A 14,159-nucleotide genomic window follows, 5' to 3' on the forward strand; every position below is an offset into this window, starting at 1 on the left:
ACACCCACTAAACTCTGAAAGAGCCCAGAGATCTAAAACCACACACATTTATCACTTTCCGACACTCCCGAGCAACTGAAATTTTGAAAACGAAAACCGCCTATATGACACACCAGAAACACGGATTTCCAATAACTACCCACAACCAACTATACAAAACTAAAGCTTTCTCTTCTTCAAAAGGGACAATCTCCATCTTCCCCGCTAAAAATAATATTGTACTTTCAAACCGCGGGGTCTCATGGGGAAAAGAGCTCAATTTCTTTCTGCTCAGAACGTTACTAAGAACAAGGAATACAATGTTTGACAGCATTAGAATCATTGTCCCTGCTGCTCCATTTGCAGTTTTGTCTGCTCCATTTGCAATTTTGGCTTCCCCTCTCTGTAATCCATCAAGATTCTTGGTTTAAAAGGAGGCGGGGTCATTTAGGATCACCCTGCTACAGCCAGAGGGCAAACATGTGTAGAGGCGTTGGTGACATTATTGACTTCACAAACAGAATTCTTGGGTTATTTTAAACAACAATATGTGTTAAATGCTCATACTTTTCCGATTGTTGCAAAGGTCAGAAAAATGAGTCAGAGAAACACTTTTATTCTGCTTTACAAAGGGGACCATTGCAGAAGTATTAAAAGACGTGGCTCTTCATTTTCTAGGGGAACGATTGAGGATAACTTGCTTGATTGTTTCAACATTGGAGATTTTGAAAACAGGAATTATCGTGAAGTAATACGGAGGGAACATACTATCCTGTCTCCGGAAACTCCTTTTAAGTTCAATATATATACTTGACTACTTCAGGGGAACCTGTTAAAACCAATTCACATTTCATAACTTCATAAACGGCATGATCAAGCACTGAATCTATTGAAATCTTACTACCTAATAATTATCGAGTGTCTACACTTGTTCTATTAAAGCTCGTAGTATATTCTATCATAATATAAAATGTCACTCATGTAGTGTGTGCTAATGTAACTAGGGATGCGCACAAGACAAGATTTGTGGCTGTCTCGTTTCAAAAATGTGCTGTAAAAGTGATGTCTCGACTCGAAAAATGTATATTTCTCTAATGGAAGTGCCGTGTCTCGACTCAAATTTTGTCAGGAAAATCCTGTCTCCATTCGTCTCGTGCGCATCTCTAAATGTAACTCATGACAAAAATGTTTTGTTTAAAACAAAATGAAACGGTTGAGGTGGACTCTGCCGAGTAGAAGACATGCAATTTATTAAATCGCCTCGCAACCCACTTGGTCACACACGTAGGTTACACCCTTCACCTTTTCCCCATGCTATCTAATGTATCAGCTAATCCTAATTTGCATTGCCGATTCGGGTTTTCTAACAAGAATTATTATGTTGCAACTTAATTTCGATGTAAAATCCTGACTTAATTAGCATTTAAGAACTCTGCAGTGTGCATTAAAATCATGACAGAAATATAGTTAAATCTCAGTTTCAAATTTCATGTCTACCTGCATCCAAATACTTGTGCTGTCATTTCTTTCAATGTTGGTACGAGCCGAAAGTTCCATTTGATCCCAATTTTTCGCTTTAGTTCCCTCTATTTGTTCATAAAATTTTAAAGAAATATTATTACTAACAAGCAACTCTTCTGAAGTGTAACACTCTGATTTTGATAAAATTTGGAAAATAGATACTACACATGAAATAAACGAATACGTGTTTCTTATTTTCTGCGGAAAAACGGTTTTAAGGGGTAAAAGCCCCCCCCCACAATTTTGAAAGTTGACGCCCTAAAGGCTAAAACCATGTAAACCGAAGTAAACGAAATTTTACATACATATTGCAGACATAAAATAGGGAAGTGTTTCGTATTTTCCTGGAAAAACAATTAGGTGGGGGAACGGACCCCTCCAAAACATTCATCACGAAATATTGAAAGTGGTAGTAACAATATGACAGAATTGCAACGAAACTTTGTGTATGAACAACATACCAAAAATAAAGGAACACGGTTTTTTTTATTTTGTGCTGAAAAAAGGTTTCAGAGGGCAAAACAATCACAAAAATTTTTAAAGTTAAAGCCCGGAAGGCCAGAGGAAGTGAACAGAAGTGAATGAAATTGTGCACAGATATTGTAGACATAAAATGAGGGGATACGTTTTTCTTATTTTCCTGAAAAAAAGAAAACCGTTTAGGTTGGACACAGACACCTCCAGAACTTTGATCGTGAAATATCAAAACCGCTAATAACAGAAGTGCTCGAAGGACATGAAGAATTGGAACGACACATTGTGTAGGGACAATACGCAAAAAAATAAACGAAAAAGGTTTTTATTTTCTGCGGAAAAACGGTTTTAGGGGCAAAAGCCCCCACCCCGAACTTTGAAACTTGAGGCCCAAAATACAAGAAGTCCACCGAATTGAATGAAATTGTGCGCAGATATTGTATACGAAAAATGAGATAATTGGGTTTCGTATCGGTTGAGTGAGGCACGGACCTTCTAAACTGTTGATTACGAAATATCAAAAGTGAAAATAAGCATACGTCAAAAGTTTCTAAAGAATATGGAGAATTGCAACGAAACTTCGTCAAGGGACTACTTGCAAAACAATATATGAAACGTGTTTTAAATTTTGCGGAAAAACAGTGTTAAGGCCTAGATCCCATCCGAAAAAAAGAAATATTACCGTAATAGCGCAGGAAGGAGTGGGCCCAACCAAATCAAATTGTGTGTAGATATTATATGTAAAATAAGGGCTGTCGTGTTACTCAAGTGTTCCTATCCGTTTTGCTTCAATTTTGGCATATCAATAGCAAACTGGAAATGAATCGACACGCGTTTTTCTTTATGCGGAAAAACATTGCAAGGGTTAAAGGTGCCTCCTAAAATACTATAGAATACGTTATACTGCTTGTGCCGCCTGTTACTTGATCTGCCAAATTTGAAGAAATCGGATGAAGACACGACACTTGGGAAACACGGAAGGCCATATTTTACATATCCAATATCTACATACAATTTCATTCCCTTCGGTCCGCTATTCCCGCAACTCAACGCCTCGGTTCGCTCAACAGTTTTTTTTTTCTTTCAGGAAAATACGAAACACGTATTCCTCATCTTACCTCTACAATGTTAGTAAACATCTCATTCACTTCGGTCCATTTCTTCTTGTCTTTTTGGGTCAAATTCCAAAATTTAGGACGGGGGCTTTAGCCCCCAAAACTGTTTTTGACGAAAATTAAAAAACATATTCGTATATTCTTTGCGTATTGTCCATACACGCAGTTTGATGCAATTCTTCATGTCCCTTACACACATCTGATATACTGTTACTAGCACTTTTGATTTTTCGTGATGGAAGGTTTAGAGGACTCCGTGCCCCATCTAACCGTTTTTTCGAGGAAGATATTATACGAAAACCGTATTCCCTAATTTTGTGTCTACAATATCTGTCCAAATTTCATTCACTTCGGCTCACTTCTTCCTACCTTTCGCCCGTCAACTTTCAAACTTTTCGTTTTGGGTTCTTTTACCCCTAAAACCGGCTTTTTGCAAAAAAGAAAAAAAGTATTTCTTTCTTTTTCTCAATACAAAATGTTTTGTTGCAATTCTTCATGTCCTTTACACACATCTGACATACTGTTACTAGCACTTTTCATTTTTTGTGATCAAAGGTTTGGAGGCGTCGGTGTTCCACCCAACCGTTTTCTCTAGGAAAATACGAAATCCGTATTCACTCACTTTATGTCTACAATATCTGTGCACAATTTCACTCACTTCGGTTCACTTCTTTTTGCCTTTCAGGAGTCTACTTTCTAAATTTTGTATGGGAGGTATTGCCCCCTAAAACCGCTCCCGCAGAACATAAAAACCCGTATTCATTTACTTTCTGCGTATTGTCCATACACAAAGTTATGTTGCAATTCTTCATGTCCTTTACATACATCTGACACACTATTACTACCACTTTTGATTTTTCGTGATCAAAGGTTTGGAGGGTCCGTGCCCCACCATACCGTTTTTTCCAGTAAAGTACGAAACTCATAACCTCATTTCACGTCTGCAATACCTGTTCACAATTTCATTCACTTCGGTTCACTTCTTGCCTTTCGGGCGTCAACTTTCAAAATTTCGGGTGGGGCCCTTTGCCCCTGAAACCGTTTTTGCGCAGAACAAAAAACGTATTGTTTTATTTTTGCATATTGTTAATACACGAAGTTATGTTGCAATTCTTCATGTCGTTTGCACACATCTGACATACTCTTACTGGCACTTTTGATATTTCGTGATCACAGGTTTGGAGAGTTCATGCACCACCCAATCCTTTTTTCCAGGAAAATAAGAAATCGTATTCGCTCATTTTACGTCTACATATCTGTGCAGAAATTCATTCACTCCGGTTCACCGGGTTTTGCCTTTCGGGCGCAAATTTTCAAAATTTTATGCGGGAGCTTCTGCCCCCTAATACCGTTTACCCCGTTAATACCTAGCAGAACAGAAAAACCCATATTCGTTTACTTTTTGCGTTCTGTCCATATACAAAGTTAAGTTACAATTCTTCATGTCCTTGACACACATCAGACATACTATTATTAGCACTTTTGATACTTTGCGATCAAATGTTAGGGGGGTCCGTGCCCCACCCACCCCTTTTTTTTAAGGAAAATAGCAAACCGATATTCCCTCATTTTATGTGTACAATGTCCGTGCACAATTTCATTCATTTCGTTTCACTTCTTTTTGCCTTTCCCGCGTCAACTTTCATAACTTTGAGTGAGAGCTTTTACCCCTTAAAATCGTTTTTCTGCAGAAAAACCCTTATTCATTGTTTTGCGTATTGTCCGTACGTAAAGTTTCGTTGCAATTCTTCATGTCCTTTACACACATCTCACATACAGTTACAAGCACATTTGATATTTCGTAATCAAAGGTTTGGAGGGGTCCGTGCCCCACCCAACCGATTTTTCCAGGAAAATACGAAACTCGTATTCCATTGTTTTACGTCTGCAATATCTGTGCACAATTTCATTGACTTTGGTTCAGTTGTTCTTGCCTTTCGGTTGTCAATTTTCACAATTTACAATGGGGCTTTTATATTAAAACTTACGTAACTTTATGTAATTTTTTTCAGTTTTGAGATTCTTTTTTGTGGTGGGAGGAGAGAAATGCTTTTCTCTGATATCTGGTTCTTGCCATTCATCTTGTTTGAACTGCTTAAGTAAGATCATATTGTAACTTTTGATGTCATCCAACTCCGTCATGATAATAAAATTGTCATTTTTAACAATTTGTTTTATTCTCTTATTTGCAGTTTGACACTGATATATTTATTACAAAATTGAGGTTTGGTCCAGCGCCTTTCGAATTCGCAACCAATCCAACCGCCGAGCTTTTTGGGTTGCCTGCTATTGCAGGAAAAGGAGAATTGCAGGTGGTAATGCACTTTTGGAGTCGTGTATACAACCAGAGAAGGAAGGTGATTAACTCACCACATGTGGTAAAAAGTTCTAAACGGAGGGAAAATAAAGCGGTCCTGACTCATGTTTTCAACAGTAAAAATTCTCCCTTTTACTCCCTGTAAGTTATTTTCTGACTCCAAACAAATTACATCTTCGCCTTCTAGTGCCATATCAAAACTAGTAAGTTCTGGGTTTCAAAAGTTGGAAGAAAGTATCTGAAAGAATGCCAAATCATGAAAATTCGGTCTCCCATAAGAAGTTTGTTGTGCAGTGGAAGTGTCTAATGAATTTCCTCAATTTAGACAAAGGAGTGGACAAAAACAAGAATGCATTCGAACAGAAAAAGAGAACTGGAAGGAGGTTTTATCGATAATTATTGATGCGGTGTTGTTTTTATCAGCAAGTTGCTTATCTTCCGGGGTAGTAAGGAAAGAAACACAAAACTACGCTGCTCTGACCGTCTTGACCTGGAGAATTGGAACTTCCTTAACCTTATTCTTCTCTCAAAGCACAATCCTATCTTACGAGAAAAGGTGAAATCTGTTTCAAAAAGGCAGGTTTCGATCATTTCACATTCAAAATCAATTCATCATCTTAATAGCTAATACAGTAAGGCAAGAAATTATGAATGAAATGCGGAAGGCTAATTGATGAAATTAAAACCACGTCTTCTGATAAGTCGTCAAATCAGTTGCCAAAAACGGAAATCAACCAAAAATCTGAAAATTGCAATTAGTATTTTGGGATTCAGTTTTGCATGAAATAAATCGAGTGAACAAAGAAATACAGAATAAGAATTTTACTTTGTAGAGGTCTCTTGATTTCTTATCAGGTAGTTTGAACACAATATCGAGATCCAGGAATTAAGGATTTGACAATGGCTGTCGAAGCCAAGGTTATTGTTAATTTGTAGGGATGCGCACGAGTCGAGTCGAGTCGAGATTTAAGCCTGTCTCGACTCGAAAATATGTTTCTGTCTCGACTCGAATCGAATTCGAGACAAGACGTCTCGAAATTCGAGTCGAGATAAAATATACGAGTTAAAATATACGCACACATCAGCCAGAACATTATGACTACCTACCTAATTGTCAGTATATCCATCTTTGGCACCTGATACAACGGTGATGCGTCTTGCCATGGAAACAATGATCCTTGGTAGGTCGCTGGAGAGAGTGGACCACATGTGCACACACGTCACCTAATTCTCGTAAATACTGGGGAGGGGAGCGATGCGCTTTGACGTCACGTTCAATCAATCCCAGATGTGTTCGATTGGGGTCAGATCCGATGAGTTGGGAGACCAGCACATCACTTGGAACTCACCCCTGTGTTCCTCGAACCACTCCATCACACTCCTGGCCTTGTCACATGGTGCATTATCTTGTCGCAAAATGCCACTACCGTTGGGAAACATGGTCGTCATGAAAGGGTGTATGTAGTCTGCAAGCAGTGTGCGATACGCCTCGGCATCATGACTCCTTGCTCAAGCTCCATTAGACACAGGGATGCTCACAAGAATGTTCCCCAGAACTTAATTAAGCGCCGCCAGCTTGTCTCCGTCCCGCAGTACAGGTGTCAAGGAGTTGTTCCCTTGGAACACGACGAATTCGCACCCATTGTCATGATGTAGAAGGTATCGGGATTCATCAGACAATGCAACGCTCTGTCACTGCGCCAAGGTTCAGTGGTGATGCTCACGTGTTCATTTCAGCCATAGTTGCCGATGTCGTGGTGTTAACATTCGCACATGGATGGGTCGTCGGCTGCGGAGGCCCATCGTTAGGAGTGCTCGGTGCACTGTGTGTTTAGACACACTTGTACTTTGCCCAGCATTAAAGTATGATATCTGTAATGAGGTGTGCGGCGCCCACTGATATTTGATAGTACTTCTTTAGCCGTAAAAATTTGAACTGCCTGGTAAGTTTGTCTAGAATAATTTACAAGCTCAGAGCAGCACACACCGCACGTTTAGGGAAACTTTGATAAATAACGCATTTCTACAGTCCATACAGGATATTTTGGTGTTTAGAATGTTACTCTGATTTGAGAAGAATTTCCTTTAAGTTAACTGTCAGGAAATAACAGCCTATTTTCTCAGTCAGGAGAAGAACTCGCCTTCATAAAACTATAACTTCAAACCGATTTTCTTTAACGCAGCTAAGTTGTGTTTTAATCATGAGAGATCAGAACATGTTTTTTTTTCTTGCATTATACTCCCTCAACATCTTAAAGGCAACTTCATTAATCAGAAAGCTGTCTGGCTTAAAGTCCTAAACATGGAATGGTCTATAAACAGATTATTCATCAAAAATGTTAATTAAGGTACTTATAGGATTGAGTTGGTTGAATATAAGAAAATTGCTCTCACGAGAGAAGGGAAGCGCCTTCAGCAGAATCTTCGTTTGAAGTTAGGTTTCAACAAAAACAGCCGTCAAGTTCTCGCACAGAGAACTGAGTCCAGTATTCTTAAATTCGCACACAGTTGAATGCAGTCAGGCTGCGGTTAAAAAAGTATCTGAACCTCTTAAACAAGGATCCTCCTTGATCACATTTCAAATAAGGCTCTAACTCTAAAATCCCTACGACTTGCTCCATAACTATGGAAACCAGCATTGCTAGCAATCTTAAATAAACGTGGAAATATCAATATCCATAAACATATATTGGCTCCCGTGAAAATGTTAAAGTTCCCTACTAAGAAATAACATAAGAGTAATCTATTTCTCTATTCAGGGATTGATTTACCTACCCTTAACTAGAAACAAATCGAACTGACTCAAAATAGTTCTTAATTCCAGTCATACACTCAGAAATAACTTATTTCAACAGATATGCTGCCTGCTTCAAAGTTTGTCATATAGAGAATACTGCTCCAACTCGAGACTATATAACTTATATATAACAGAGAATCCATCATTGTCGATGCGAAACTCGTAAGTCAGGGTTGCCACACTTGAGACAATGGATGATGCCAAACACGGGCCTGAATTACGGTAGATTTTTCTAAATTATGCCAGATTCTTTACTTATCTTTCCACACTAATTTTGAAGACCAGCTATCATTTATTTTCATTAAAAGGAGCTAACTGTATCCATGTACTTGAATTAAAGAACTAACATGACTTCTATAAGAACGATAAAAATGAATTAGTAAATGGCACATTATATATATACATTCAATTTTAGTTTAAAGATATTTGAATGCGACTTAAATTTATATTTGTACGTTTATAATTTATATCCGTATCAAACACCCAGTTTATGATGGATCTACTGCATAAAGTAGGATCCTAAAAAACCTCATTGAAATTTGTACCATCTTTCAGTCGAACCAGGAAATGAAACATAAAGTGACATTCTCTTTTTAAAGATACTTTATCCAGCTGAGTATTGTGAAGATTTATGTTAGTAGAAGGAATTGCATTCCATTATACAAGCACAATTCCACAACTTTATGTACACATTACCAAATATTGAACTACCTACTACATCATTACCAAATATCATTAGCGTACGCGTCTTTGGTGCGAGTGACCCAGGTTTGATTTCCGGTGGGAACTCCTGTGGTTCTGATCCCATGTTAATTTGTAAGTTCGCGTCTCATATAGCCTTGATGCTGAAAGGGATACTAAACTCTAATCTAATACTAAATACAAGTATTTAAAGAAAAATAATGAAGCACCAAGATGACGTCAACTTGGCTATCAAATCCATTTTCTGTTTTCAGTTATTTTCCAGTAGTATTTTCTCTAGGCATCCTTTCAGAAGATAGCGATGGAAATTTCGTAACTGCGAATTCCTGTCCGAAGCCATGAAATTTTCCGATTAGGCGCAAAATTTCCCGTCCACTAAAATAGATACCGTAAATTTACAATATCTAGGAATAAACAATTTTGAAAAATATCACTTTAGAAAGGCTATGACATACAGTTAAATTCATTCTCGTAGTTTGATAGGCATTGTTTATAATTATGCATGTTGTGATCACAAACAAAATTTAAAAATATTATGTGTACTTGCTTCTAACAAACATTATATTGCTTTTATGGTATGGAAGGGGATGTTATGTTAGGCAAAAGAAAAAGGCCTTAATACGATTCTTGTGTTGCTGCGCGCACCGCATGTTCCTTGTCACAGAAAAGATGCAGCGATAGGCAGGGTATTTGCAATCGCTTTACATTAGCTTGATGTTGCAAGTCTTTTGTGTGTTTCTGAAGTTCACTTTTACCACAAAAGAGCTTAATGTTAACAGGTCTTACATAGGTTTGGCTCGATTCTCAACACCGACTGCAACTACACGTTAAATTCTAGATCCGAAAGCCACTCTTTGTTAAACCTCGTTTATCATAGCTCGTCTTAATAATATACTGTATATAATTTAACCGCGACACAAATATTGCATTTCTCCCTTTCATTCTAGCAAGAAACAAAACTAAACACAGCTGTGACACGGAGCTACTTCGAAAAGAAGTATGCTATGCTTCTGTGGAAAGCAACTTCATAGAAATGTGCACCTAATGATAGAAGTATGAAGTATTGTTACCACACGGAAAACTTGGTGCACTATAATCTTTGCCTCGCCTCCCTCTGATTGCTGTTTCGTATCATGTGTATCGGATGGTTTTGATATTTCTTCTGATCATTAAAACATAACAATGATACCTGAGTGCGGGACATAGGCGGAACTAGAGGGGGGAAGGGGATGCCGGCTCCCCTAGAAGCCAAGCTGGTCCTCCCCAGAATTTTTCTACTGGATGAAAATAATGTTATTAATTTACCTCAATGTATGCATAACAATTTTAGTGATGCTTGCATTTGACATATTTAATAGTGTCTACACTCGTCTTTCAATCATTTTTTTTAATATGGTTTGGTGCCTGGATAATAAAATCCTTGGACCAATGTTATAGTGGGCAGTATAGCGACATTTCAACTTGCGCTGTTTTTTTTATTATTAGTATTTGATAAATTCATTAATGTAAATTAATTTGTATTGTTTCAAGTCATTAACATTATTGACATAGTAAGTTTTTCTTGTTTATATATGTATGATAAACCAATCTTGTTGTCAAGTGCAATATCTCATGAACAATCCATATTTCTTTTATGTTGGGAACAAAACCGTAACTACTATATGTAGTTTATTGTTTTATAATTTAGTGTTTACAAAAGTCCTTTTAAAAATACCTATATACAGAAGTGAGAGGTACCTATCTGTGCTACTTCTTGGCATCCAAGCAGTCCATTTATTGTAATATACCATGTAAAATATTCTCGTATCATAATATGTGATGTACAACAAATGTTACATTTTATATTATCCGTGATATGCTGCAACACATTAAAGCCTCAAAATAGTTGGGGAAGCGAGTAATCCAGAAGTTATGTAGCCCTATTGCCTTCATGGAACGAAAACGCAATAATTATAAATATGTTAAATTACTATAGACTGCCAAGTGCTCATTCAGAGAATTTATGAACTTCTCGCAATAGTTTTATACAAACTAAGTATAGGCTACGGATAATAGTTTTAAACAAAGTGGATAATCTATTATTATTATTATATTTGAAATACAATCAAATGTAACGACATTAATTCTTAATTTTAATTAACTGAATTAAGCTGAAAATTAAATCTTGATCTCGAAAGATTAACAATTAAGTTTATGTGTTCTGTACCTTTCTAAAGTAATAAATGCTGGAATTGGTTTCAAGGCTGTCTCTGAGTGAATACTTTCTTCACAATAATATTAAAAATTATAGAAAGATTTTCGAGGCATTCGAGTCGAGTTGAGACTTTTACGAGCAGTCTCGACTCGACTCCTGTCTCGACTCGTCTCGAAATTTACAAAGTGTCTCTCGACTCGAATTTGAGTCGAGTCGAGTACAGATTCGAGACATGTCTTGACTCGTGCGCATCCCTATTAATTTGATAGATGTGGAAGATCAGTTCAAAGAAACGCATATCCCGAAGAAGAAGATAACACCAGGAGAGGAAGGACAGGATGAAGTGAGACGTTTTACTGAAGAGGATCGCCTTAGAACAGGGCGCAAAACTTCCGGTCGCCAAGTCACTATTGGCGACTAGAAATTTAGAACTGGCGACCAGTGTTTAGTAGAAATGATTTCTGCCTAAATTCACAGGGCTGCGCAGTGTTTGTTTTGCACAAAAATAATTGTCACTGAGTGAGAGAAAACACGGAATGTGAAGTGTTCACAACGGACATGGAAAGTGAAGTCTTCACATCGTTGTAGCTAGCCCCTCCTTTCCCACTCTCAATCGATAGATATAAGATATTTTTAACATGTATGAAATGTCCAATTTAAAATTGATTATCCTAATTCCAATTGTCTGGTTTTGAAATTTTATGGTTTGATGTAATCTCTGTCTTTGTCAAACAAAAGGCTCTCGGGGGAAGGGGGACCTCTCATAATTTGTACGTTAAAAGATACTGACGACCATCATTTTTGGATTGACGAGTGCGTCTGATTTTTAAATTTTGCGCCCTGCCTTCGACTATCTTTTTTTCAGAATTCTTGACCTGTTACGGAAACAACTCTTCAGTAGAATGGACAGGTTCAAAGAAGTAAGCAAGAACTTCAGCTTTCTCAGGGGAAGCTCATTGTGTGAAATGCTTTTGGAGGACTTGAAAAAATCCTGCTCGGATCTCGCTTTGTAATACCAATACTATTTGAATGCTGTAGAATTATGTGTAGATATTGAAAGTCTTAAAGACCAGGCTGTTGTATTCTTGCCCGACTTCAAGAAGTCCAGCTTAAAGGCCATACTCGACATGATCACCGAAAATGACTTTCAAAGTGCCTATCCAAACGTCTCAGTGGCTCTTAGAATTTTTCTTACCCTTTCGTACAGTATGGTATCTCGTGAAAGAAGTTTCGGCAAACTAAAACTCATCAAAATATACTTACGTTCAACAATGGGGCAGGAAAGGCTCTCAGATTTGGCAACATTAGCTGTAGAGAACAAGGTCGCTCAATCAATTCCAAACGGATAGAATATTGAGGGCTTTGCAGAAAAGAAAGCCAGAAAAGTATTTTTGTGAGCAACATTACAAAACGAGAAGGGAATTGTATAGAATGACGTTATTAATAGATACTATACATAAAAATACTTGTTTCCTAGATTTATTGCTACATATGAATGGATGTGAAATGTGTGTAACTATCTACCTTGAACTTAAGCATATATTACTAGAAGAATTATCTACACACAGGTGGAAGGCCCACACACAAGTTAAGCCAATATATACACCTGCCAGGAAAACCCAATATAGGGTCATTCCACGTCAGTTCATCCAGGCCATGTCACCCACCGACTCGGAATTTGATGATATTTGGTACACTTGGTCTACAACCACCAAAACTAACTTGTTCAACATTTCAAAGTTCTCGCTCGACCCGTTCCTATGTTATGGTCCATCAAAATTTTGACATGGTAGGCAAAAATTCTACTCGCGGCAGCCGGAAATGGTGCATCGAGGTTTAAAATTTCCCTCATAACATGCTGATATGAATCCTTTGAGACAACAGACCTATCCATTCTGATGCAGAATTGTCCGTAGATTTCAAATCTGTGGTCAGATTTGCCATATCATCAACCTAAAGTGCACTTTTGTACAAAAAACTAGTAAAAAGTATGCTTGAAAAACAAGCCTCAACTAGAAGTACAAAAATGGTTCTATTTCAAAAAGTACCAAATTCACAGAAATAATTCCTGCATATTCTGAAAGAGGATGAAATTTCCTATAAAATGAAGTGAAAATCGTTTTGGGTGTTTGACTTATTGCTAAAGAAGAAATAAAAATGCAGTTTTATACAATGTGCAGGTAATTGTAATATTTTCTAGCACTCAAACACACTTACATAGGCCTAAACATTTCATTTCTTGGCAAGTTTTCCATTTCTGTTTAATTAATAATTTACATTTATTACTCAGTTGGTATTGCCTACCAGTACGAGTAAATGGAGTCTTAATAACAGATAAAATGTGCTGTACTGGGACCCAACATGTGTCAGCTCTGCTAGGCCAATAAAAGGATGCTGCAGGTCCAGCTGGGTGCATGAATTTTATATTTATATCCGCATTGCCAGCATCTACTTCCACTACTAATCCGATATACCACTTATTATCATAGATGCATGCTACAAAGCAATTAACTTTGATGTCCTGGCAAGCCAACTTTTCAAACTGATCATATCCTGGTGCAAAGTTAAATTCTAAATCTGGTGTTTCATCTGTACTCAATCGTCTTGCTGTTATAACTGTATTTGACAGTGGTACAAACTAGTGCTGTTGAATTTTTGTGACATTTGCGGTTTTCGGTTTTTGAGAAAACCGGTTTTCTGAAAACCGAAAACCGCAAATGCGGTTTTCAAAACCGAAACCGCAAAAGCGGTTTTCAAAACCGAAACCGCAAATGCGGTTTTCAAAACCAAAACCGCAGATGCGGTTTTCAAAACCGAAACCGCAAAAGCGGTTTTCAAAACCGAAACCGCAAAAGCGGTTCTCAAAACCGAAACCGCAAATGCGGTTTTCAAAACCGAAACCGCAAAAGCGGTTTTCAAAACCGAAACCGCAAATGCGGTTTTCAAAACCGAAACCAATGTTTTTAATTACACCTTTTAACAATTGTAAAAGCATCTATCGATCGAGACAATTGTATTGATTTATGTCTGTGTTTCAACTTTTTTTTATTTGCTCCCGTT

The sequence above is a fragment of the Thermobia domestica genome, chromosome 7 (assembly GCF_964235325.1).
Source record: "Thermobia domestica chromosome 7, izTheDome1.hap1.1, whole genome shotgun sequence".
NCBI lineage: Eukaryota > Metazoa > Arthropoda > Insecta > Zygentoma > Lepismatidae > Thermobia > Thermobia domestica.